Source organism: Triticum aestivum, chromosome 6A (assembly GCF_018294505.1).
Source record: "Triticum aestivum cultivar Chinese Spring chromosome 6A, IWGSC CS RefSeq v2.1, whole genome shotgun sequence".
Taxonomy (NCBI): domain Eukaryota; kingdom Viridiplantae; phylum Streptophyta; class Magnoliopsida; order Poales; family Poaceae; genus Triticum; species Triticum aestivum.
The window spans coordinates 141,730,221-141,741,342 of record NC_057809.1 but is presented as its reverse complement, the minus strand read 5'-3'; the positions used below and the strand labels follow the sequence as shown (position 1 = coordinate 141,741,342).

General features: G+C 48.3%; 1 long non-coding RNA gene across 2 annotated transcripts; it reads right to left on the bottom strand.

The window, feature by feature from the left end:
* Positions 1 to 7,078: 7,078 nt before the first annotated feature.
* Positions 7,079 to 8,823, bottom strand: LOC123132523 (uncharacterized). 2 transcript variants are annotated; one of them, XR_006464805.1, is made up of 2 exons: positions 7,694 to 8,823; positions 7,079 to 7,614 (listed from the first exon to the last, which is right to left on the bottom strand). It is a non-coding gene; the product is annotated as an uncharacterized lncRNA (long non-coding RNA). The 2 variants fall into 2 exon arrangements; XR_006464806.1 differs by having other exon boundaries at positions 7,079 to 7,418.
* Positions 8,824 to 11,122: the final 2,299 nt, after the last annotated feature.

The following is an 11,122-nucleotide window of genomic DNA, read 5'->3' as shown; positions in this document are numbered from 1 at the left end:
GGCACGATGATTGAAAGGATTTCATCCGCAGAAAGCGGATTGCATGAGGCCGTCAAAAGTTTACTGACGGGTTTTGAGGTACGTTAGATAATGTACACTTTTGTCAGTTGCGCATAAGTAAGATGCGCCCTGTGTAGATAGTAGCCCCTGAGACTCTGGGCGTTGTCAAGAAATGACGGCACGCAGAGGATCATAATCCCAGGTCTAAGATGTCACCTTTGAATGTAGGTGGCGAGGTGTCCGGAATCAAGCCGAACTGATGATGTGGCCGAACTAAAGCGGCAACTAGACGTGGCAGATGCCGACATCGCGCTTGTCAACAAGCGGCTTGATGAGGCTCAAGGTATGTAATTCTTCGGGCGGCATCAGGTAAGAGGAGCTTCATGCCAGTGTCTTACAATGTGTGTGCTTGACGCAGATGGTACGGCCGCCGTGGAGAATCTTAGGGCAGAACTTGCCCGAGCTAACGAGCAAGCCAGAAAAAGCGATGCGGCTGCCAAGAAGGCCCTTGAAGAGCTGAGAGCCGAACAGGCTGCTCATTGCTGAAGCAAGGAGGAGATGGCCGAGATGGCTGAAAAGTTAAAAAGCGCTATCGGCCATTGCAGACTTCTTGAAAAAGAAGACCAGGCGAAATAGACGGACTTAGAGAAGGCCATTGCCAATGCCAAGGACGCGCGCTCTGCGATGAGAGCTACGAAGGAGGAGCTGCGTCAGGCCGAACAGATTGCGGCTGGAAAGCCCTTTATGCTGCGAAGGAAATTTTGTGATCCGAAGTTTGCTCCGTTGGACCGGATGTGGAGTGTGGAGGATACCTATCTGGACTTGGCAGCGAGTGCTGCTGATGCGACCGAACACTTTCAAGATCAGAAAGATCGCGAAGTGGAAAAGCTTTTCTGGTCGCAGTTTCACAATCCAGAGCGTCCACTGGCAGTGGATGATCGTTTGGCTCAATGGGCCGAACTGAATAGGTTGTCTGGACTCGCCATGAAGTACGTCATGGGTCACCTGTGGCCGGGGAGATCGGAGCCGAAGAGTTATTTTGGCTTGGTGCAGCAATTCCTTGACGCGGTGCCGCGTATAAATGCAATGAAGAGGTCAGCATGCATAGAGGGTGCTAAGATGGCTCTTGCCCGTGTTAAGACATACTGGGCAGAGATGGAGACCACCGTTGTTGCGTCCCGAGATTCGGACAAAAGCCGAGTACCCTCCGAGCACTATTTTCAGGAAGTTCTTGAAGGCGCTCGTGTAATAGAGACGCAGTGCCCGATAGATGCTATGTTATGATAGCATATGTAATTATAAAGTGATATTTTGATAAACTGTAGTGGCCTTGTTTATACTTGTGCCTCCAAGTATTGGGAACACCTCCTGTGCGGCCGTTTTAAGATATATATATATATATATATATATATATATAGAATCTGAAAGATGGCAGTCGTTGGCTTCAGCCCCCACGCACATAGTGCGGGGGTGCTCGCAGAAGACGCATTTTCACACTTAACCCAACGTCTTGGTCCTACAAAGGAGGTCATAGCGCTGCGGGCCAGGCAACCGGACTATAATGCTTTAACACTTTCACTTAGCCATAGGAGTTTGACAATGAGACTCTTTAGGTAGCTCCTTGGTGGCAACTGCGCTCGTCCAAACTCGGGGCGCGTATGTGCCTGACCGGGAAGCGGCCCTTCGTTAAAGCGGAGGAATCTGATAGATTCTGATAGGTCATCGAGTGGCTGACCAGTCTCACGCTACATCATGACAGTCAGTTTTCGGCTTTCTCTACTGAGGTGCTCGCCCGGCCGAACCGGGGGCACAATCGCAGTAGTTCTCCTGGTGCTACCTTAGCCGATAGAGCGGAACTTAAGGTAGCCGAACTCAGGAGCCGGGCAACCCAACATTTGACCAAAGACATGATTCGGAGCTGATGCATATAATGCCAAAACTCGCGACGCCGAACACTCCCTAAGGTGTTCGGTCTTTATGAGTGCGGGCGAAACAACACTCTTTATTAAAAAAGCCCCTAGTGTCCAGGTACGTGCAAAAATTCTGACGTGGCCACATGCCAAGACGCCAGCCTCCTCCTTGGTTATATCAGAAAGAAAAAACCAGGGGATGTGTAGCAATAAGAGACAGTAAAAAAGGTTTACGCAGGGTCTTAATCTAAAAAGAATCCTTTAGGACGGGTCCCTACTGCACGTCTACGCCTGTGTCTCCATTGTGCCGTATCCTGGACGGGCGCCGCACGACGTTCATCTGTAAAAGAGAGGAACTGAGTTGAAAATGGGTCGTGCCGAAAAAGTTTAAAATAAGCGAAGTATAAAGTAAGATGTATAAGATTGAGCTTTATTGTCTCTTATCGTATATGCGTGGAGCCCCTAGTGCGAGGGTATATGGCTTCTAGGCCTGCATCAATGATGATTTTGCACAGAACTCATCTATCCGCGTTCGTGGTCTTGAATGACCTATTTCGAAGTTTTTTGGCCGGTGAGGCCATTTTGCTGTGGGGCTGTCAAAGAGGCCGCACAGTCCTCCGCTTGGGGAGGCGCACTTTAGTGCTTCCCCTTTAAAGAGATGATGCCTCGTGGACCGGGCATCTTAAGCGTAAGAGATGCATAATGCGGTATTGCGTTAAAGCGCGCGAAAGCTTCGCGTCCCGGTAGTGCTTGATAGTGACTTGAGAACGGGACGATATGGAAGGTCAGCTTTTCGCGGCGGAGGTTATCGGCAGAGCCGAATATAACTTTGAGCCGGAGAAAACCCATACAATGGGTGTCCGGACCAGGTATTACCCCTTGAAAGGAGGTTTTGCTGCAGCGGATTCTCGCTGGGTTTATCCCCATGTGCTGGATTGTATCCTGATATGTCAGGTTTAGTCCACTACCGCCGTCCATAAGGACATTTGAAAACTGGAGTCCGCCAATTATTGGATCGAGTATCAAGGCAGTCCAGCCTACATTCTTGATATTCCTAGAATAATCTAGCTGATCGAACATGATCGGTTTTGACAACCAGTAGCAGGACCCTTTGGGCCGTGTGGTGCGTACCTTTACGGGCGCCGCACGTTTTCTTATGTGAAGTGAGCTCACTGTTTTTACTTCTTGTGGGAAGTTCTTTTGTTTCCTGGTGCTCTGCTTTTGGGGTTCGTCCTCGTCTTCACTTGGTGTATCGAGCCCCTTGTGTTCGGCATTGAGTCTGCCGGATTGTTTGAAAACCCAACAGTCTCTGTGGGTATGGTTAGCAGGCTTCCCGGGAGTACTGTGTATCTGACATATCCTGTCCAGGATTTTGCTTAGGTTGGATGGATCATCCCTGTTATCCTGGGGGGCGATTTTTCCTGATTTTGTCGTGAGCCTTTGAATCCGGCATTGACTGCCGTGCTCTTCGGACTTTTGTCCTTAGTCCAACGACGGTCCTTGTTGCGTCGCGGTTTTCCATTTCCATCCCTAGTTTCGGATGTACTTGGGTCGCTGGGGCTGCACCTTGCTAACCAGCTGTCCTCCCCTGCACAAAAGCGGGTCATGAGGCTTGTTAGTGCGGCCATTGTTCTTGGCTTTTCTTGGACGAGGTGTCTGGCGAGCCATTCGTCTCAGACGTTATGCCTGAAAGCTGCTAAGGCTTCGGCGTCCGGACAGTCGACTATCTGATTCTTTTTAGTGAGGAATCTATTCCAGAACTGCCGAGCTGATTCTCCGGGTTGTTGAGTTATGTGACTAAGATCGTCTGCATCCAGAGGGCGGACATAGGTCCCTTGAAAGTTTGCTCGGAAAGCATCCTCGAGCTCTTCCCAGCTTCCAATTGTGTTTTCGGGAAGGCTTTTAAGCCAATGCCGGGCTGGCCCTTTAAGCTTAAGGGGTAGATATTTTATGGCATGGAGATCATCTCCTCTAGCCATGTGTATGTGGAGGATATAATCCTCGATCCAGACTCCAGGGTCTGTTGTTCCATCATATGCCTCTATGTTTACGGGTTTGAATCCCTCCGGGAATTCATAGTCCAAGACCTCATCGGTGAAACATAGGGGGTGTGCGGCGCCCCTGTATTTGGGTGTGCCAGATTCTGATGATGGCTTCATAGCGTTGCTTACGAGAGCTTGCTTTCTTGGCCCATAAATGGACCTGACTGGGCCATGATGCGAATCCTTAAGTGGGTCGCATGCCGATTTAGGTGCGGCGCCGCTTGCCGCTTTATGGGGTCGTCTATCCGACCATGTGGCTTTTTCATTTTTTGAATGCGAGGGCTCTAGGGCCTCTTCGTCGAATTCATGCAGTAGCTTTCTTTTCGGATAGCTTTTAGTGCGGCGACTGTCGCCGTACTTATCTGTGGTATTGATTACTTTGCTCCATCTAATCCGGAGTGCGTCTTCCGCTGTTTTTAGCTTCCGCTTCTGCTTCTTTAGGATACGTGCAGTTGCAACGAGCCTCTCGTGGAGATTCTTCTGCTCCATAGGTTTATTCGGCGTGAGGTCGTCCGGAATGCCGTTTTCGCCGGAGGAGGGATGTTCGGTTTCTCTATCCGTGTTGCCCTGTTCGGACGGTTGCTCTAAGGCCTGCTCGTCGTCTACCGGCTCGTCCTGCTCTATGGCTGGGTTTTTGTCGAGGCGGGGCTTGGGTCGGCGTTTACACCGATGCTTTGATTGCTTTTCGGGGGGTCGATCTCCCGTCCCATCCCCTTTTTCCTCGTTGTCGCTTCCTTTAGGGGTATCCACCATGTACACATCGTGAGATGAGGTGGTTGTCCAATGCCCTATGGGCGTTGGTTCGTTGGTATCTCCTGCATCGTCATCCATGCTGTCGATGTCTCCGGAGTCGAAGTTGAGCACGTCGTTTAAATTGTCGACAGTGGCTACCAAGTGGGTGGTGGGTGGGCTTTGAATTTCTTCATCGTCCGTATCCCATCCTCGCTGACCGTAGTTCGGCCAGGGCTCTCCTGATAAGGAGAGAGACTTGAGAGAGTTCAGGATATCGCCACAAGGCGAGTGCTGAAAGATGTCTGCGGCGGTGAACTCCATTATAGGCGCCCAATCAGATTCGATTGGCAGGGGTGCTGGGGGTTCGGAGTCCGGATCCTCGGAGTCACGGGTCGTGCAGAGTGCGGGGCTAGCGTTCGGCTCGATCGCTTTCGGGATCGCAGCCCCCGAGGTGACGTCCAACCGCTCATCCTCAATTAGCGCAATAGGCTCCGAGTTAGGGGTCGGAACCGATGCGTGTGCGGCCTCCAGGACACTGTCCGGGGGCGAAGCTAGATTATGCCCCTCGAGATAGTGTGGCGCGCTTGGCCGTGGCTCGAGCCCGTCGAAGATCAAGTCTCCGCGGATGTCAGCCGTGTAGTTTAAGTTTCCAAACCTGGCTTGATGGCCAGGGGCGTAGCTTTCGATCTGCTCCAAGTGGCCGAGCGAATTGGCCCGCAGAGCGAAGCCGCCGAAGACGAAGATCTGTCCGGGGAGAAAAGTCTCACCCTGGACTGTATCTTTGTTGATGATCAAAGGAGCCATCGGGCCTAAAGGCGACGACACAGAGGAACTCTCAATGAAAGCACCAATGTCGGTGTCAAAACCGGCGGATCTCGGGTAGGGGGTCCCGAACTGTGCGTCAAGGCCAGATGGTAACAGGAGACAAGGGACACGATGTTTTTTACCCAGGTTCGGGCCCTCTCGATAGAGGTAATACCCTACTCCTGCTTGATTAATATTGATGATATGAGTAGTACAAGAGTAGATCTACCACGAGATCAAGGAGGCTAAACCCTAGAAGCTAGCCTATGGTATGATTGTTGTGTATGGAGTTGATTGCCTACGGACTACAACCCTCCGGTTTATATAGACACCGGATAGGGTTAGGGTTACATAAAGTCGGTTACAATGGTAGGAGATCTTGAATATCCGCATCGCCAAGTTTGCCTTCCATGCCAAGGAAAGTCCCATCCGGACACGGGACGAAGTCTTCAATCTTGTATCTTCATAGTCCAGGAGTCCGGTTGAAGGTATAGTCCGGCTACCCGAACACCCCCTAATCCAGGACTCCCTCACCAGCTATATGTGAACTTATACGGTCGATGTATTTTTTCTGTAGTAGATGCATAACAACTACGGGGAGGAGAATCTTTTTGTTAGTAACGGGAAAAATTCGAGTTTTTGTAATAAATATCAAACCGCTCCACTTTTTGAAATTGAACTTATTGGTTTTTTATTTACTAGCGAGGAAAATCTGGGTTTTTCATATACATTAAACTATTCTGTTTTTAAAAATTGAACTTTTTGGTTTTTTCAATTTATACTTGGTGTTATTTCTTTTAGTAACAGAAAAATCCTAGTTTCTTAATAAACATCGACCTATTCTTTATTTTTAAAATAAACTTCTAAGTTTCTTTAACAGAGATAATCCCTTTTTATATGAAATTGTTTGAGATGCTTTTTTTAATTTGATCTTCTTACGGTTTCTAATAAACATTGAACTTCTTCGTATTTTTAAATTTGAACCTCTAGGCTTTAAATCCATAAAAATTATTCTTGGTTTCAGTTTTTAGACACGAGAAAAATCTTATTGTTATAGTAACATTGAACTGCTCTCCTTTTTAAATTTGAGGCTCCTTTTATTTTTTTTTAAAATGGAACATCCTTCTTTTTTGTAAATATGAGTTGTTGTCTATTATTTTAATTTGAACTTATTTGAACTTCATGGATTTTTTTAGTGCTAACTTTCAAAATAAGGGGGGGAGGGAGTTTTTTCAACAAACTTTTTTTGAAGGTTTCCTTAGTGTTGATGTTTGTTCTAATTTTACCAATTTTGAACTTGCGTGCACTTGTTCTTTCAGACACAAACAATTGTAGTTTAAAAATTTGAACCTCAGGATTTATGTGTACTTTCTCCTGTAAATGAGGTTAAGGAACCTTTTTTGCACAAGTGAACTTCTGACATTTTGAAAAGGAAAAATTTCTATGAAGCTTCAACTATGTCGAGAACATACATATGTGAGGAACACCCCCACCCAGATTTGCACTATCTTTCAAACACATAACAAACATTAGACCGCATATATTTTACAACCAAAACGAAGCAACATTACAGCAACCAAGGAGATGCTGGGAAGAAAGAAGCAGATCAGACTCAGTTATAACAAATAATATGCCACAAGTACCAACGTTTATGTGTTAACAGCCAAGGGGCATCTAAGAAAATTACAAACTACACATAGAACATATACTATGGCCACATTATTTGTCATCGTAGTCGTGACTTTTCAAAAGAAGCTGTAGTCCCAAACTGAAGAGGCCATATGTGTTGACACAAGTTAAACAGAAGAGCCAGACTAGTGAGAGCTTCTCGCAATCTCTAATGCATATCTTCGACTGAAGTTGCACTCTTGAGCTTAGCTTTGTCGACAATGGCCTTTGATCTCGCTAGCTGTGGAAGAAGCGAGAATTCCTGAAATATTGCAGAGATGTTGTTAGGAATCCAGAATGGTTCTTACAAATGAAGTACGGAAGTCGAAAGAATGGCTACTATCTTGGTATTAAGCTCAGTAGAAGTTGCAAGAAGATATTGCCATGTTGAAGTTGTTAACTGAAGAAGAATACAATTGGACTGGCGAGATGTAGTTCTTTTTAAAGCAAATACTTTCCTGAAGAGAAAGGAACACCATGTTCAGACTTACAAATATCTTCCTAAAGAAAAGTGTAAATGTATTACTCCGAATGTACCTAGCAACACTCAGACTAGTTTTGACCATGCATTCTAGACGCCGGCCACCACGAAGTCGCTACCATTTTTTATTCGAATGACCATAAGAAATTTACTCGAGTTGCCATGGATGCTGCCGCTCTTGCATCATCACATTGCCTGAACTTCTCTGTGTCTTTCTTGCGTGCACACGCGTATGAAGGTATTGCCTTCTGCTTCTAGCTTGGTTTCTCTTAACACCGCATGTGGCTGTCGTGTGCACACAACCATCACACACGCTACGCTCGTGAACAGGACACAAGCACACATGCGCCGTCGGACTGCATAGGCTCACCGGCCAAACTTCATAGGCTCCTTACTTCCAGCCGAGCTGCGCCTAGCGCCGGCGAGCAAGACCACGCCTCAGGCCAGCTCCGTTGGTCACTGACCAGCAGGATGATGCCACAGGCAAACGACGAACTGTGTGTACGCGTCGCCGAACTGCAGCCTCCCCAGCTCGTGCATCCCACTGAGCAACCTCGTTCATGGACTGAAGAGAAGCCACCGGAGCTACTTCCCCATTCTTTAAGATCAAATCCAAGGAAAATTAAGGAGGTGGAGTATAGAGGACGTGGAGGGATCTCATAGTTAACCTCGCTGACGGGCACGGCAGGGACGAGGGTCGAGGATGGCTACGGGGTGGGGCGCGGTGGCCTCGGGCGGCAGTGGGAAGCGCGTCTGGACCGGAGGGAGCCGGCGGGAGGAGCGCAGGGACCGGGTGGGCGGGTGGAGCGCGTCTGGACCGGGTGCCACGCGACGGAAGAAGGTGGTGCGGTGGCCTCGAACCGGAAGTAGTTGGGGCGGCGGCACGCTAGGAGGAAGCGGGGCGGCCTCGCGCCGGGAGGAGGCAAGGGCGGCGGCAAGCCGGCGGGTGGGCGGCAGCCGGAGGTGGGCTGGCGGGTTGTTGGGAGGGTTGAGAGAGGTTGCAGGGAAGGTGGGCGAAGGGAAGGGGTGGCGGAGGAACCACGGCAGCGGCGACCGGAGAGGAACCGCGCGGGCGGCGACTGGGGGAGATGGAAGTGCGTCGACGGCGGGGAGGATCCGCGCGAGAATGGGGATGCGGGAGTGTGGATAAGGTAAGCGGGGGTGGTGTAATTTTTTCCCTTTTCTGTTCGGGTGGAATTTTATGAGTTCGGGAGCATCTACGCGGCTCCTTATAGGGCCAGCCCTGATCCAAATAGTTATTTTGATCCCAGGATTAGAATAGTGCCACCCTATATATATATATATGCATGTTCTGTCCTCTACAACATTCATTTATAGCTATGTATTTATACTTGAATTTTTCAGATCTAAGTGAATGTGATCGGACCCTAACCCCTTCTGTGCTTCTACCTCAAATTCTATCTATCTAAGTCATATGCATTCTGTTGAAATCTTTCAAATGTCTTCATTGAGTCCTTGTCAGCAGAAGACACAAAGAAAAACATTTAAATCTATTTTCAATGTCATATCCCTTTTTCCTGAATACCGGAGAAGCCGGAACGACCACCTAACAATCCAGGTGTGCGTGGGAACATGGAATAACTTCCAATAAGTTGCATGCAGGTCACGTGTCCTTCAGATGTGAATCGCCAGGGGCACCTGCGTAATTATGCTGTGCATTCCCTTTCCTTATAAATACACACACCGCGTGGTCATTATCTTTTCGTCCACCTCGCCACCTCGCTCAAACCCTAGCGCCTCCGCTAGCTCGCGTCGACGCCAGAGACGAAGCGCTTAGCTGCCGCGACTTCTTCGACGCCGTCCTCACGCCGACCGCGGACATCATCCTCTCTGCCACCGCCATAGGTGTCTTCCGCCGCCAAATTATAGGGCGCGGGAGATTGAATTGCTCGGCTTCTAACTCTGCCTCGTCTAGCAGTTCGTTAGCGGTAATTAAATCTTACTTTTCACTGTCCTTTTGATTCGTTAAATCCATCCACTTCAACCAAAAGTGGTTTCTATACTTCTGAATTTGGATCTATCTTTATTTGCATCTCATATCATGCTAAGGATATTCACTTATGCTTCATAACTAGTTAGATTCCTCACTTGTACTTATTCATGGATCCGTACAAATCTGGAACCGACTCTCTTCAAATAAGTGAATGTCTTCGCTCTATGAGGTCAATGTCTTCAAACTAATTTATCTTCAAAATCTTCTAAGAATGCATATGACCTCTTCCCCTCCCCTCGCACCTATAATGCTATCACAGGTACATGTCCGTGGGAGAATACGTTGGTTCTCATAGTCTTCATTCATTTGCAGAGTTTTTACAACATCATATTCATTCCCCTGAAGCCAGTTCTTGTGTGACCAGTAGACGAAAGTCGTTCACTGTTCTGAAGCCAATCAGTCGGAATATTATGGCCACAGAGAAATCAGCAAGGAAAGGTGGCAGGCAGCGCAGAAGCAACACAACTCTAGATCTGCCTCCGAATCTGTATGAATTGTACAAGTCAGATCCTGAGGAAAGTTACGGACAGCGCAAGACCCGGATATAGTGGATCCGAAGATATTGGGCTGAACAGTGGTTCAAGTACAACTTCATCACTACCGAGCATGCTGAGAAGAATGCCATCAAGCGCCCATGGGGCGACATATTGTACAGGAATCTACAGCCAAAATCAAAGCCTGAAGCTATTGCCCAAGGCTTCTACCCATGCATGGTCCGTGGACCGAAGCCTGAGAATGCTGACCCATCATCTATGTTATGGTGTCGCGAAGACAATCTCTTCAAGCGCAACTATCAGTTTGCCAAGGAGTCAGCCGCCAAGAACAAAAATGATCTTGGACTCAACTTCAACCACGACCCTTCTGCCCCAACACAGGATGGCACACGTGAACCTAATCCCAATGTCATTGGCCCCTTCACCAGTTTCGATGGGCTTCTCTCTCACATAGCTGCTCAGAGGGCTACAGTGGAAAACTCTACTGATGACGCAGACTCCGAAGATGCGCCATCTTCACTGAAGCAGAAGAAAAAGAAGTCAAGCTTCCGCGTGTGTTTGAAATCTGACCGTTGGAACACGTGTCGGTTCCTTAGTGACCCAGGGTCATTTCGGACAAATCAGGTCGGGTTGCCTAGTGGCTATAAATAGCCCACCCCGTACACCATAAATTGGGTGAGGGAGTCCTGGATTAGGGGGTATCCAGACAGCCGGACTATATCCTTTGGCCGGACTGTTGGACTATGAAGATACAAGATTGAAGACTTCGTCCCGTGTCCGGATGGGACTCTCCTTGGCGTGGAAGGCAAGCTTGGCAATACAGATATGTAGATCTCCTTCCTTGTAACCGACTCTGTGTAACCCTAGCCCCCTCCGGTGTCTATATAAATCGGAGGGTTTTAGTCCATAGGACAACATACAATCATACCATAGGCTAGCTTATAGGGTTTAGCCTCTCTGATCTCGTGGTAGATCAA